Source organism: Phaenicophaeus curvirostris, chromosome 12 (genome assembly GCF_032191515.1).
Source record: "Phaenicophaeus curvirostris isolate KB17595 chromosome 12, BPBGC_Pcur_1.0, whole genome shotgun sequence".
NCBI classification, from domain to species: Eukaryota; Metazoa; Chordata; class Aves; order Cuculiformes; family Cuculidae; genus Phaenicophaeus; species Phaenicophaeus curvirostris.
In genome coordinates, this window is record NC_091403.1 from 18,217,619 (window position 1) to 18,232,369 (window position 14,751).

A 14,751-nucleotide genomic window follows, 5' to 3' on the forward strand; every position below is an offset into this window, starting at 1 on the left:
TACTGTCTGGGACAGCCTGCTTGTTTGCATTTACAGTGCTTTTCGTAAAGTACCAGTTAGGAAATGATAGAGATATAAAATACAGGAATATAGAGAAATCTCCTACAGGAGAAGAGCTGCCTCATGACGCTGACTAGTCTGGAGGAAGTGGAGGAAAAGAATAGGAGCAAAGCAGCCAAAGGCCACTTTTAGGACAAAAATCTCATTCCATTCTCACCTGTGGTGCTGTACATGGCATCAGGAGCAGATGGTGGTCAATCATGCTCAGTTTAGGGTAATTTAGAGTAGTTCCACTGTTGCTTTGTTTGTTACTCCCTGTTTACTCTGCTGCTGGTCAATTGGACCGATGATTAGTAATCATTTAAGGGGAGTTAGGGGTTTTTTTTGAGGGCTTTGGGATCTTTTAAGAGGAAAAGATCACCCCTTCTTCCTTGAGCAGGTTCCTGTTGATAATGTATTTGGAATCGGATATTTGGCCTGTTTCTAATCTTTCATTTCAGTTTGTATCCTTCAGTTAGTAGTACGCTTAGGACCATCCTCTACTTCTACTATAGAATTTTATTTGCTTGTAAAATCTGAATAGATTTATTTCTTCATTGTCACTCATTGCTCACAGTATTTAAGTTTTTTTTAGCTTTTTGAACTTTATTGGGGTTTTTTTAAAATATATTAATGATTTGGAATCTTAATTGCCAAGTCTCCAGGGTTTGTATGTATTGTACCATTTTGGTATGTGGTGAGGTATACACCAAGGACTAACATGCATATAAACTGATTAATGGGTTCTATTAATAAACCTGTATTTCTTATGCTGTGGTTTTTTGGTTTTCATCATTTAATGTGTAGACACCAATACTTTGTCTGAAGATATGAAAACTGGAGTTTGCAGGTTTGAAGTTCCAAGTCTGTATTAGTACTACCTCTACAAGTATAAGTAAGTAATTCACTGGTATCAGAAACTCTTTTTATGTAGCAAGACTTCTGCCCTAGCTTGCATGTTTTAGGGGAAGAGAATATACTTTCTTTTTAACGTGACAAGTAGTACATGGAGGGGTCTGCTGGGTCTCCAGCAGTTCATAATAGTAACATGGGACAAATTACTTTTGCGATACCAAAAGGAAAGTTGTTTCATATTGGAGATCTCCAAAGAAGTGTTGGTATTGGCACACTTTACTAGCCTGTTAGGCAGGTTGTTTGTGGAATAACAAAAACTTTGTGGATAGCAAAGTTTTGATTGAATAGTTGAGCTCTTCTGTTTTTAATAAACAGAAAGCCTTGGTTTTCCTGCTGATAACTGGAAAAGATTTCAGCTGGTCACAAGTGCTACTGTTTATAGAATATAAGCTTTAGGAAAAGTAAGTAAAGGGAATTAAGAACAACATAAATGGAATACTCTTCTAGGCTTACTAACATGCATACGTTTAATTTGAATATTGTAAGCGTGAATTTTTAAGTAATTTGTTAGAATTCATTCCTTTTGTACCAATCTGCTCAGGCCTGGCAGCAGGTTCTGGTGCTGGTTGATCCTGGCCCCATAGCTGGCCCTGCACGTTTGTTAGTAGAGCGGGGTTGAAAAAGTTGTTCTTGTTGATATTAAATCATAATCGCATATATATATATTATTGAATTGACGTAAGTTTTTCTAAGAGATAAGAGGATTCTAAGCTGCTTTGCGTTCTTTCTTCCTGTTGATTAAATGGTTCTCCTAAAGTTGTTTAACGCTGCTGTTACACATTTGTAGCTTTGCTCACTTATGCTCTGGAACATCAAGGCACTCTCACTTTTCCCTAGAAGTATGTCTGTGCATTGAAGTCCATCTGATCTTTTTGTTTATAAACTTGGATTCTAAATATTTACATATAGATAGTTCTGCCTGTCCGCATCCTTGATTGCTAGATATCCATCTGACTTCCCTGAACTGAGTAGAAGAATGATGCTCACATCAACCAGATACCTGGCTGTCTGGCAATCAGAACGAGGTCTGGTTTTCAATCTGGAGTAATAGTACCATGGGATTTCTCTTTCTGTCTCACATGGGCAGTTTTAGTTTTATTAAATCTGCTCTAGTGTTTCTCAAGAGATAATTCCCCCATCTAATTTATTTGAAATAATATTGCTTAAGCCCAGGACACTTGCAGAGAAATCCCAAGATGACATTTCAGGCCCATAAGCGTACTGTTTCAACCCTTCACCCTTCAAAGTAGACCTTAACAACTGTACTTGTTTCCTTATGCTTCTCAGAGGAAGTTTCTTTTCCTCTATGACACTCGAAATTCCTGCCCAAATTGTTTTTGTTTCTTTAATATTGGAGGGAGAGAAGTAAACTGTTTGGGCTGCTGTGGAACAGGAGTACACATGCTGTTTTCCTTGTGTGTGCATATGGATTATGGAGGGTGTTGGAGTCCTCAAAAGATTTCAGTTCTCTTCGAACACTTTATAGAAGTAGTGTGTCTGCTTGTTTATAAGAGAAGGGGCTGTATGCTGACACATGGCTTTCAAGCCTACGCTGTGAGCTTGATATGCAGGAGGGAAGGGTGTTCTTTTTCTTCTTATTACCTTCAATAATGAGCAGCTCTGGCAAATGTAAGTACAAATTCTCTTTACAACCCTGTTTGTTTGTTTTTTCCTCAAAAAAAAAAGAGAAAAAAAATAAAGAGAAGAATTACTTTATACCCTCACCCCATTAAAAATCTGTAAAGGGACTTTGTAGGTGAAAGACAGCAGGAATAAGAGGATACAGGAATAGAACTGGTGTTTATTCTTGAGTATCCTTTTCTCCTACTGCCTGTGCAGAAATGGCTGAATTTTTAGCTTCACTAAGTTTGGATTCAGACCTGCAAATTCCATACGTTCTCAACGCGCTTTTGAGCAGAAAAAGTAGCAAACGTGAAAATGGAATTCCAGCTGCACCCTAGTTTCAGGACTTCGCTGTTAGGTGGTAGATGTGCGTTTCCAGCTTTCTGAAATATCTATTCGCATGGGAAAAAGAACCCGTTTCCTACTGGGGGATGCAGTGCCCTCTAATGATGCACCTTGGTATCTCAAATGAGAGTGGAAAAGCCTGTTGGTGGGAGCCAGAGCCAGAGAGCTGCTGCACGTGGAAACTGAAGTAGATTCCCTGCATTTTTTCTAGGCAGGTGATAGTTTCTTGGCTTTCGCGTTGGGCTTTAAAAAAAAATTATTTCATTGTTTCATGCAGATACTTTTACTGCTGTACTGTGGGGGCTGGTCAGTGTAGAAGAGGTACATCAAGCATTCTTGTGTTAACGAGGAAGTGCTAGTACAGCAACTAACACATGGGCTCAGTTTGCATGTCTTTGAAGTTGTTCTGACAGCAAGGAATGGCTGGCATAAAGGTTTCTCGTTGGCTAAAGCTGATCCTGTGTGTTGGCTGATATGTAAAATCAGCACAGCTGACTTCATCTCTAGCTTCCTAACTAGTAGGAGCTGTGAATACATAAATCCATGTAATGAGTGCTTTGCAACTGTTGGTATTTACACTGGTTGGTACTGTGTCTTTGCAGAGCTGGTTTTCATTCTGGGAGCCTGCAACAACTTCACACTTCAGGAGCACTGCCAGCTCTCTGGAGCTAGATTCTATCCAACATGGGTGTAGCTGCTTCACTACAATCTTGCGCTGGCCAGGAGCATTGCTTCCCAACTGTGAGCCTCGCTAACTCATCAAAAGAGTAGAAAATGACCCATTTTTTTTTCTTGCTGGAAATTTCCTTTTTTTTTTTTTTGCGAATTGGCTGAGCTCCTGTAGAGGTCTGGCAAGCACTCGAGCTTGTGCAAAGTAAGCAGAGGATTGGAGAAGGGAGAAGCAGGAGCCCCTCTCTGGAGGTATCTTGCTTGCATTTTGGCTCACTGTTTCATGAAACAGTACACTGAATTGTGGGAGCACAGACTATAGAGAATCATCCGCTTTTCAGCATCTATAGCTGTCAGTAAATACATGTCAATCTAAATCTAACTCCTGACTTCATGCTATTGCCCTTATCTTTATGCTTTTCTGTCAGTTTTCCTGGCCTGCCTTTCTTTCCCTCTCTTGCCTTCTTCCTTTGTGCTAAGCTCTTTCAGATTAAAACCAGCTAAAATTGACTAAGTATCTCTGCCAACAAAGATTTTTCCTGTAGAGAAAGTTTGTCACTGGAGAAGTAAAGAATTTGGAAGGGGCCCACAGCTACTGCCTTTGAAGTGTTTAGATAAAACAAAACTACGGAAATAAGTATTTGAAATAATCTTGTCCTTCTTAAATGGTGGCAACAAGTCAACTTAGCAACAGCACCATCCTCCCTCGTGCCAGTTTCCAAGCCAGATGCTGTTAAAACAAACTGGACATATAAGATCAAGACTGCTTCATCTAGGGCAGGGGGGCAAGGGGCAAGTCATGTTACTGATAAAACACACTGAATAACCAATTCTTAGTTTTCTTCTTTGGGGGTTATGTTCAACTGTGGAAAGCATGTTTATGGAAGAATATGTTGTGCTGTTTGACGTGCTTCAAAGACCAAAGCCTTTCTTGCCTTGTAGAAATTTTTCCTAATGGAATTCACTCACAAACACCTCAGTTTTTTTCTTTTCTTTTTTCAGACGGTATGTCAGTAGGACTGATGTATGTTACCCATGGGCCAGCTTGTACAGGGGGAGCTTAATCTAGGCACGTCCTTACCTTGAATTGAAAGTCTGTTGTATTTAATGGGGTGTTAACTCAGTTTATTCTCTGGGATTTGTGCAGTAATTTTATTGCCTGCAAAAGGAACAATTTGAAGCCAGATGAAGTGTAGGTAGACTCTGTAATGTACCTGCTGAGCTTGGACATGCTTGCCTTATTCTGATGTTTATATTTTCCTGTCACATCTCCTGCATCTCTGTTTCTGGTATTCCTGCGTTGAGTTGGAGGGTTACTTCCCTTTTGTGAGGACATCTGATCTGTTTCTAAATCTAGTATCTCATCTTGGTCAAATGCAGCCCTTTCATTTCTGTGGGTTTTTGTAGCCATGGCCACAGGCTGGATTTGGTCTCTACTTCTTCCTCAATATATCCCAGCTCTGACTTAATCTTTGTTCCCTCTCACCTTCAATCCTGGCTTCCCTTATGACTCTTTGCTGCAGGAGTTTGCTCTTTGGCTTGCATGGAGTCATTCATTTGATGCTTTCTTCATCTCTCTGAATCCTTTTAATGTTGTATAAACTTCTTTTTCTCATGTAAGTGACTGCAGAAGGAATTCAAAGATCCTTCTTAGGAAGTGACTGTTACACAGATGCAATTTTGCTTTGGTACCAATGCTGAGTGTCACATGGTCTTTCACAGACAATTGCTGTCTAGGTATTCAATTTTAGTTAAAGCATGCGGTAGACTAGCATCTACCAAGGCTTATCACACTGTTTTTGTTTTTCCTGTCTTGTTTTGTCCCGATTCAGTCCTATACATCAAGAAAAGATGTGTCAAATGCTCTTGGCCATGCAGACAAGAATAAGAATAATGGTGGATTTGGAAATGAGTTTTAACTAAAACTCTTTGGTAGTGGAGTTCAATAACGTAGCAGAACCTACATTGAATTACTGTCCAAGACAATGATAAAAAAAATGTGGTCTTCTAATGCTGAAGCACCAGCAGTACAAAGACAGAGGGCAAATCAAAGACAAAAACCAAAAATCAACTTAAAGCTGACTGCAGTGTGGCAGACTTCTATAAAGACTTGTCTCAGATGCAGCTGTTCTGTGAAGGAGAATGGCATAGATCAGCATCCCTGCCTTAGGGGACAAAGCTGAATTGTTCAGTCCTCTTACACAGGTGGTCTTACAACTTCTGCGCAATAAGAGCACAGATAACAGTTTCATGAACATTAAAAACCATTTGGATGTTGCTAAATTACTAGGCAGTGTGTGTTTAATGTGAATGAGACACACAATGTCTCTGCTGTTGAACTAGCCTGAATATATTATGTGGTGTTTATGCTGGCTGTAGAGGACAGACAGCACTAACTTCATCAGAAACTCTTTGGAGTGCACCTACAAACCGAATAGGAAGTATCAGGTTGGTTTGTGTTAGTTCAGTTTGTCCTGTGGTTTTGATAATTTTGATCTTGTAGTACATAAAGCTAGATCAAGTGTTTTGTGAAGTCAAAGCTTCAGAGAAAAGTTTTGGCCCCTTTGAAATCAGTGAAAACGTAGTCACTGAGTTTGCTGGAGCTCGGATTTCATCTGCAGTCTTCAGCAATTCTCTGTATGGTTATGGATCCTCCATCTGTAGGGAAGCTGAAACCGGCTCTGCTGCTTTTCCTGGACTCATCTGGTATCTCCAATCCTGCAATACAGCTTCACAGAGGAATCAACATGGGGTGTCTCCTAAGAAAAAAATCAAAGAGGAACTCCTGTGTTGCAATACAAGACTGAAAAAGCATGCACTTCTTCAGCTAAAATAGCAGTGCACTTTCACGTGTAATGGGGTCACTGTTTCTCTGCTGAGTTTCTCACATCATTGATACTTACCAGCTGGGTTCCAATTTGATGATAAAGTATCAGCACTTTAAAATCCTAGCAATGAGAGAGTTTCAAATCACAAAAACTTCTTTCTGTCACTGCTGCTACTTTGTTTTAATGATAGGAAATTTCAATTCTACTTAAGTTCTCTAGCAGTAAATTTCACTTTCCAGGGCCAATGCTTTTTGATGTCACAGGAGATCTGTTGAGAGGAAGGTGGCCTCAGGGTCAGGTGGAAGGACTAAGGCTGGAATCCAGATAATCAAGATTCCAATTCCAGGGTCTGAGATAGACTGTGTGACATAATATTTCTTTATCATGGTCTGGTCAACATGCTAGCTGGATACTTCAGTGATGAGGATGAAAAAAGAACAGAGTTCTTGGGCATGTAATTTGTTTTTCTCTGCTTCAGTTCTTTATTGTGCAAATGAGGAGTAAACATCATCCATTTAGACAGAGAGCTGCCTGAAGAAGGGGCTGTGTCTTAGCCTGTGTGTCAGCAGTGTCCAGGAAATATTGCTGTGATCTGAATAGGAATCTATAGGCATTATTTTGTTAAATCACTTGCCCTCAATGATCATTTTGGGTATGTTTAAGAGGATCCAGACTTAGAAACAGCAATTTCTTGTTGGTTTTTTGTTATTATTTAAAGTAGACTTGCAGTATCTTTTTTTCTGTTTGAGATGTGCTGCCTAAAATAGTGCAAATATTGCAGCTGAATCTTATCTTTATTATTCTTTCTAAAGCTCTGGCCTTTAAGAACGCAAGCAGAAATGATATCTTTACGAGGAGGTGGCAAAGGTCTTGTGTAGTCTTCTGAAAACAGTCCTTTTTTGTTTGCATGGTGTAGCAGTCAGAAAATGCACGGTACGGTGGATAAAAGAGAACGAATGACATGACTGAGTGCGGGAGCCAGAAACAACCTTTTGACTGCGCTTGTTCACCTAGCCAGAAATGATCAATACAATGAAAGAGTGATTTTTAACCATCTTTGAGCATAAAGATGTAGTCTGCCTGGACATACATTTATGTCAAAACACTTCATTTTAGTGTGGATGCATTAATAAAATGAAATGATTTAATATTAAAATCAGTATCCATACAGTCTTACATAATTTAACTGTATCGGGTTAGAAACTGGTTGTTGGCATACTAATGAGCCCTATCTGGGTTTATTGTTACAGGGACTGCATAGTAAATAATGCCATTAGAGAAAATGGGTTTTCTTGGGATTCTAAATTCTCCGCTCTCCACAATCAATATCTTCTTTTCACTGGACTACTTAGTCTCTTCTCAGTGTCAGTCTTGCTCCTTGCTTGGGTCAGGGTGAAGTGTGTTTCCACTGCTTTTTTATAAGATTTAGAACAAATGACAGGCTGCTACATGGGGTTTAACTGAGGAGGCATGACTGCCGAATTTTGTTTCTGCTAAGGCAGGAATGGGACTGCCAGTAAACTGGTATTGCAATTAGGAGCTGGTTGTCGTGCTGGGACAATGGAGCTGTGTACTGAAGAGAACTAGTCAGTTAAAATGACCTTTTCCCACCTTTTCTTTTCTGCACAAGGGGGAAGTAACAATTGAGAAATCTTATTTTATTATTGTGGTGTGAATTTGGGAGTAGAGAACAGGAAAAAACAGGTTAGATTTAGACTTTACCAATGGATGTAGAGCTTGGCTCAGTTGCTGCCCATGAGGGCAAGGTTCCCTTTAGCTCCAGATCTCCCAAGAGACATTGTTTGTTTAGCTTCTGTGATGAGAAGGTTCAGAGCTAGTGTCAGTGTGGATGGCTTGTTAGTTTAAATGTCTGGTTTGGGGAGGTATGTTCTCAAGCAAAGGCTTCTAAATATAAAATAGTCTACTGAAGTTAGCTTATGAATATTCACTTGTTGAATTTACATTTTGTTTTTCATCTCTAAGCTTCTAGAACAGAGCCTTGCACAGAGGGCAGCCCTCCCATCTGCCTGGATAAACTATGATGGAGAGGTTTTGCAAAAACAGGACCTTGTTGCTTCATTTTAGTGTTTGGTAGGAACGGTTGGACTCGGTGATCCGGTGGGTCTCTTCCAACCTGGTTATTCTGTGATTCTGTGATTCTGTGATATGTCCATTCTCTCTAGTTAGTATCCTTCCCACCGCTTTGAAGACCCAGCCATTGTCACTTGCAGGCTCTAATAATCCAGGACTTGAGCAGAGTTTTGATCTCTTGTGGACCCTTGGATGCACTGGCTGAAGTGGTGCAGGTGGAATTGGTAAACAGTTTTGCATCGAGTTACTTGAGTAACTGTTCTTGATGAACTTGGAGAGAGCAAACACATTGGACACATGCTTGTTGGGCATCTGGAGTGGATACTTTGGGTGGAGGGTTATCGCTAGAGCTTGCAGACATATCTGCCTTCTCTGGACATGCTCACTGTGGTTCTTGACCTCTTGAGAGTACTAGCTCTTGCTGTCAGTTCTGTGCTTTATTATCCTCTGCAATCATTTGAAAAAGAATTAAATAGATAAATAAGGGTATGCATTCCCACACATCCCTCCACAATTCACAATACTCTTGGATGCTTGTTTGCTTCTAGGTAGAGGAGTTTGTTACAGTGTTCTCATTTACTTTCTTTTTTCAGCTATGTATCAAGTTATTTCCTAATCTGGCTTCATATGGTGGCTAATGGAACAGAATTGATGCAATTGCTTAAAAAAGGCTTTTAGACAGTAGATGCTAATTAAAGCAAACCTTTTTTTTTTCAGAGAAAAAAGTCTTTCAAAGAGCCCACTTTCTTTCTGTCAGATGAATATATATGCAATAATTTGCCAGCCTGATGGAGACAGAAGTTGAAATATGCTTGGAGCAGTTATATTCAACCATATGTAAGTGCTGGCGCTACCTGGAGCTTATTTCTCACACAAGGTGATATTTCTACCATGTAATTTTGCTGCTTCCTGCTGTAGGCAGCATTAGGGAGAATGTGTCAGAAAATGTCGAAATGGCTTTCTGTCAGAAGATTCCATTTTAGTTATGCCCATGGGAAAAAAAAAATGCATAGATGTAGCTGAAAATCCGTGGTTTGCAGGTTTGACCAGCTTGAGTTTTAGGGGCAAGTCCATAAGCCCAATTGCAGAAGCACTTGCATTTACAAATCCTCCCCTCAGGCTCTCCACGGAGACTATTTCTTTGATCTTGCCTGCTTCTCCCACGTGCTTAGTTGCTCGAGCAGAGATGGAGGAGAGGAGATTTTTCTAGTAGAGCTCTGCTTCCAGGAAAAAAAAAATCAAACCACCACCACACTTATAAAGATGATTATTAAAACTAATCAACTGAATTTCACTTGTGTGGTAGGTTCCCAGTGACCAAAGGCAGGTGCAGCCATGTAAACAGTGGGAAGGGGTCTAGGCTGTAGGTAAGGATCTGTACTGCTGTGATGTGACATGACTTATTGTATTGGCTGAGTTTAATCTGGTGGTGGTGGTGGTAATTATCTTATCTCCAAACTTCATCTCCCTTCCAAATCAGCCTGAAATGTCAGACTGAGAAATCAGTGCTTAGGAGAACAAAGAGTCCTCTCCAACTCAGCTTCCACTCCAAGTGCCAGGAGTATTTTCTTTTTTTAAACTTTTTCCTGTATTAGTGAACCTACTTAACCAGCCCTTACCAAGGCAGCTGTTTCCTGACCTGCAGCCATCCACAGGAGGAGAGGGCATCTGAGTGAGTGGATTGCAGTTAATGCTTACCAGCCTCAAGACCTGGTACAAAGACATGGTAGGTTAGTGTGCAGGAGGCTCAGTACACGATCAGATCTGATTTTCTTCCCTCTGTACCTGTCCCTTGCTTCAGGATGGTTGTTCATAATCCCTTTCCTAAAGACTAAACAGCCTCTCACTCCCCAGTTGTTGCATTTAAGTTCTCTGTTCATGGGGAGCCATTCCCTATCACTCCATAGAAAGCCCAGTAAGTGATATCCCTGGAAATCATTCCTGTCCAACATTCCTTGGTTTAAAGAAAAAAATAAAATCATTCTTTCTCTGTCTCTTTTCTCCTGGTCCCTTGCACCTGAGATGGCTGTATCTGTGCAGCTCGAAAGCCTGTAAGTGATGCTGTTTGCCTCTGAGTCAGAGGCTTTTAAATCTGAGTGTAAAATGAGACTCCTACAGCAGTAAACAGAGTGATTGTATACTTCCTTTGAAGTTACCATTTAAATAACCTCCAGGGTTTTACTAATGCAGGAAGCAAGCAAGAGGAAATAATTCCCTCCTCCTCCCCACTGCCGCTCCCCGCTCCAAAGCAGGGAAAATGAAAATGAATTCCCTGGCAGAGGGGGGACACTGGATTTCAGGGGATTGCAGAAGAGATGAACAGTGGTCGTTTGCAGCTGAGTTAATGAGTCAGCACATATTCATTCATGGACACAATTTATTAACCCATAAATACTGCAGATGATGGTGTTATCACTGTGATAAAGCAATTTTAATTTGCTGTATAATTTATAAGGTAGCTGCTACATTGGAGGGAAGCCTGTGTCTGCTCATGTATCCAGGTCCTGGCTTGGTGCTAGGGAGGGAACGGAGGATGAGTGAAACAAAAAGGAGGAGTCCTAGCAGGACTATGGGATTTGACCTGATTGCAGACCATGTTTTTGCTGGTTCCCCCACCCTTGTGGGTGCAAATTCATGAAAAGGCAAATGTGTTCTTAGACTTCCATCTGAATTGACGCTTGGATTTTTCCTGAAGGCAGACAGACAGACACATAGCAAGAGCCCAAGTGAGTGTGCCTGACATCTGACAGCACTAGAGAGGGGTGTTCAGTGATGTGCTGGGAAGGAGGCCATCCTCTGCCAAATGAGATACTGGAATGTCATTATATGCTGTTGCCGTTATAGTAGGGTCTTCTCTGTAGGCTGATGACATATGGCTACCAAATACGAGCGTAGTGTAACTTTCTGAGACCTTTGTAGTTAGTATGTGCTGCAACAGGATAATGGGACCACTTTCCAGTGAGACAGCAGGTTTACCCAGCACTGGAAGGACTGGGAACTGAGGAACCCGGGGAAGTAACACTTATCTTGCCTGGATATTACTTGTTTGCCAGGTGGTTTAACTAGTCAATACTTAAATGAGTTCACTCCTTTGTTAAGTGATTTATTAAATGGTAAGATTTATTCAAATAATTAAGTAGACTTCATTAGTGTAGCCTATTAACTGGAAAATGCCCCAAAGACATCTTAGTGGAAGTCTGAAGTTTGCCACACTGCCTGAGGTAGTTTTCTCTGGGGGTCAAAGATGCAGTGCTTGCGGATTCCTGTGTTTTCAGCCTGCTCTTAATCAAGTGGTTGGGGCATATCTTTCATAAGGAGAAATAAGTGCTTATCTGAACATGTTGCTAGCCAGTCCTTGGCCTGACTGAAAACACCGAGTTTCCAAGGCAATTATACCTGCACTAATCATAATTTGCTCCTTAATCTAGGAGTATCTGTCTCTCTGTCTGCATTTATGTTAAGTTGCTGAACAATTTGATTAGGTGCTTTGAATAAACTGTGTAATTATGCCATAGATATTCCTGATGCATACATTACTTTTATTATCGAAGATATCACTGCCTGTTGTTGTAGTGCAATAATGCTAAGAAGCTGCTATTGGAACTGGAGCTCCATTGTGCTAGATGTTGTACAGACATATATAAACTGCAATCTCTGTCCCAGAGGGGTGACAGCTTTACTGTGCTGTTGTACGACAGCCCATTATAGCAGCCTTGCAGACATTAGTGCCCAAAATAGTTCCATGGATTTCAGGGTGGAAATGGCCAGCAGCCTTTTAACCCGTGAAGGCAGTGGTGTTCTTGAATTCACCTTTGTCCATATTCTTCCAGGGTTATCAGTGCTGAGGCTTGTTGGGCAAAATTTTAGGAAATGATAGTTTTGAGTGACCTTGGAACTGGCCATTTCTGCTTTCTTGGTGAGTCCTCCTGAGGGTGGAAGACTAGAGCCAGGTCATCCTCTTTCATATTCGCAGCATGAGGTTCTGTTTTGTCAAGTGCATTTTACTGTGAACTGAATTTTTTCCCAGCTTTTTTGTACTTCGCCATATTCCCTTGACCTTGTGCTAATCAGTGATGAATTGTACAAGACCCATCGAAAGCACTGCAAAGCCAGAGGAATGCCAGCCTTACTTTGTAGTACATTTAGTCAAAATATTTTAAGCTTAAGATTGATGGGTATGATTCTTCTGCTTCAATCTGCTCCTTCAGATTAAAAAACTACTAAAAGCTTAGGCTTGTCTTGATGCATCTGCTGCTTCAATGACCAATGAATGGCATGTCCCAGGCTGGAGGCCCTGGGTAGGAGGATGATAGTTTGTAATAAATATATCTGATGGCGGTTTATGTTCATAAAGTTTTTAAGTCTTCTACAGCAAATGATCAGTCTGTCGGAGATTGCTGAAATAGCATCTAGCTCTCCTTTGACTTTGTAGAACAACTTAAATGTAAAATGGCCATAGACCTCTCACATCTGACAAGTCACTGTTTGCTTATGTCTCTTTCTTGCTTTCCCCTCTGCTGTGCTGCTCCTGTGTTAGATTGGCTTTAAGAGCAGAATATCATTCTGGGATGTTATGTATTAGATCTCTTATTAATTCTGTATCACTTTTTACAGTTTCGTTGCTCTGTGATTGAATCTGCAAACCATTTACATGAAAACCTATAAAATAAGATTATTGTTATTTTTCACTTGCCCTACATTCAGTTTTCAGTGTCAAAGGTTCAATGAGCCAGACAGATTCTGTGGTGATGGGAATCGGTGGTGGAAGAGTTGATTGATTCAAATTTAGTGGTATGAGAAAATGAGGATTTCCTGAGTAAACTGGAAGGCTGGAAACATGCGCGAAGACATAGCTGGTAGGACAAGTCTGTAAAACCTTTGAAATGATGAGAAGGCATGAATATCAGGCTTCTTCCTGTCAGACTGCTGTGATCTGCCACAGCACCAGTGGTAGAAGGAGGAGTGATGCAGAAGCCACAAAAGGCAACTCATATTTCTGGAAATGACTGGTGGGACTGAGGCCAAGTGCTATTTCTGGAATTTGAGGTTGACCCATGGCTAGGATTAAGGGCTTGAATTTGATTTAGTATAAATCTGAAGCTGAACTTAGTTGACATCAACTGGTTGGGATTCTGGGAAATCACAGTAAGCTTCATTGACTGACGTGAAATTCAGTTATCCTATACTGGTGAGAAATCAAATACATTTGAGCCATGTTCCAACACAAAATGAAACCCAAACTGGTGACACTTAGGTCTGACCTCAACACACTCATTTCTTCTGCGTTTTGGAACTGGGGGTGGGTGCAGAGAAGAGAAAAAGAGATCTGGTAAATAGAAATTCAATTGGTTTAATATACAGACCACTTTGCAGTCTAACTGGAGCCTCTTATTAAGAATCCGATGGCACTTCTAAACAAGGAGAGCTGCTCCCTTGGTGGGGGCAATCTCCAATCATACACCAACATTGCTTTTGACATATTTATGCCTCCAATAAAATCTCCCATCTGGTATATTTTAAAATAAAATTGAAAATTTATCCCTTTCCTTTAGTTGGTTTGTCGTTCTCCCTGAGAGAAGATAGCCAGGCTGAGATTATTGCATCGGCAGCCTGTCAGCTGAGGTTAGGCTGAGGTGATTTAAATTTCAATACTTTCCACGTTACAGCTGTCTGGGGTGGGGAAATTACAAGGAGAAAAGCAGAGTGTCTGTTATTTTTATTCATTAGTCTCTCCTGATTTGTTCTGTTTTTCTTTTAGTTAGCTCTACTCACCACACAGGGCACCTGCAGGAAAGATATTCCCCATTTTTCTGGATTCCCACAGCCCTTGCTTGGATGGAGACACTTGGGAGGGGATGAAGCAGAACCTGAGTGTGTCTCCCCCTTCACTTTACCATTGGGCTTGGCTGCAATAGCAGGAAGAGATCTGAGGAACCAAGCAAGTTTATAGTATTTTCTAGGGCCTGTTGTAAGGGGGCTGTAATTTTTGGCAGAGGAAAGCTAAGGGAGCGGTGTTGATTCCGATTTCCCTGATGAAGGACCAAGGGAAAGACATGGATGACATTTTGTGTCGCTGAACTTGGACAGCTGTACCTAAGCAAGTCTGGATTTCATCACAACAGGCATTTCTGGAAGCAGGAGCACGTGAGCTGTGGATGTGCCTGGCTGTTCCTAAGCCTTTGTGATGAGTTTAGGTCAGGCACTTTTGAACAGTCTGCAATAGGTGAAATGAACCCCCTCC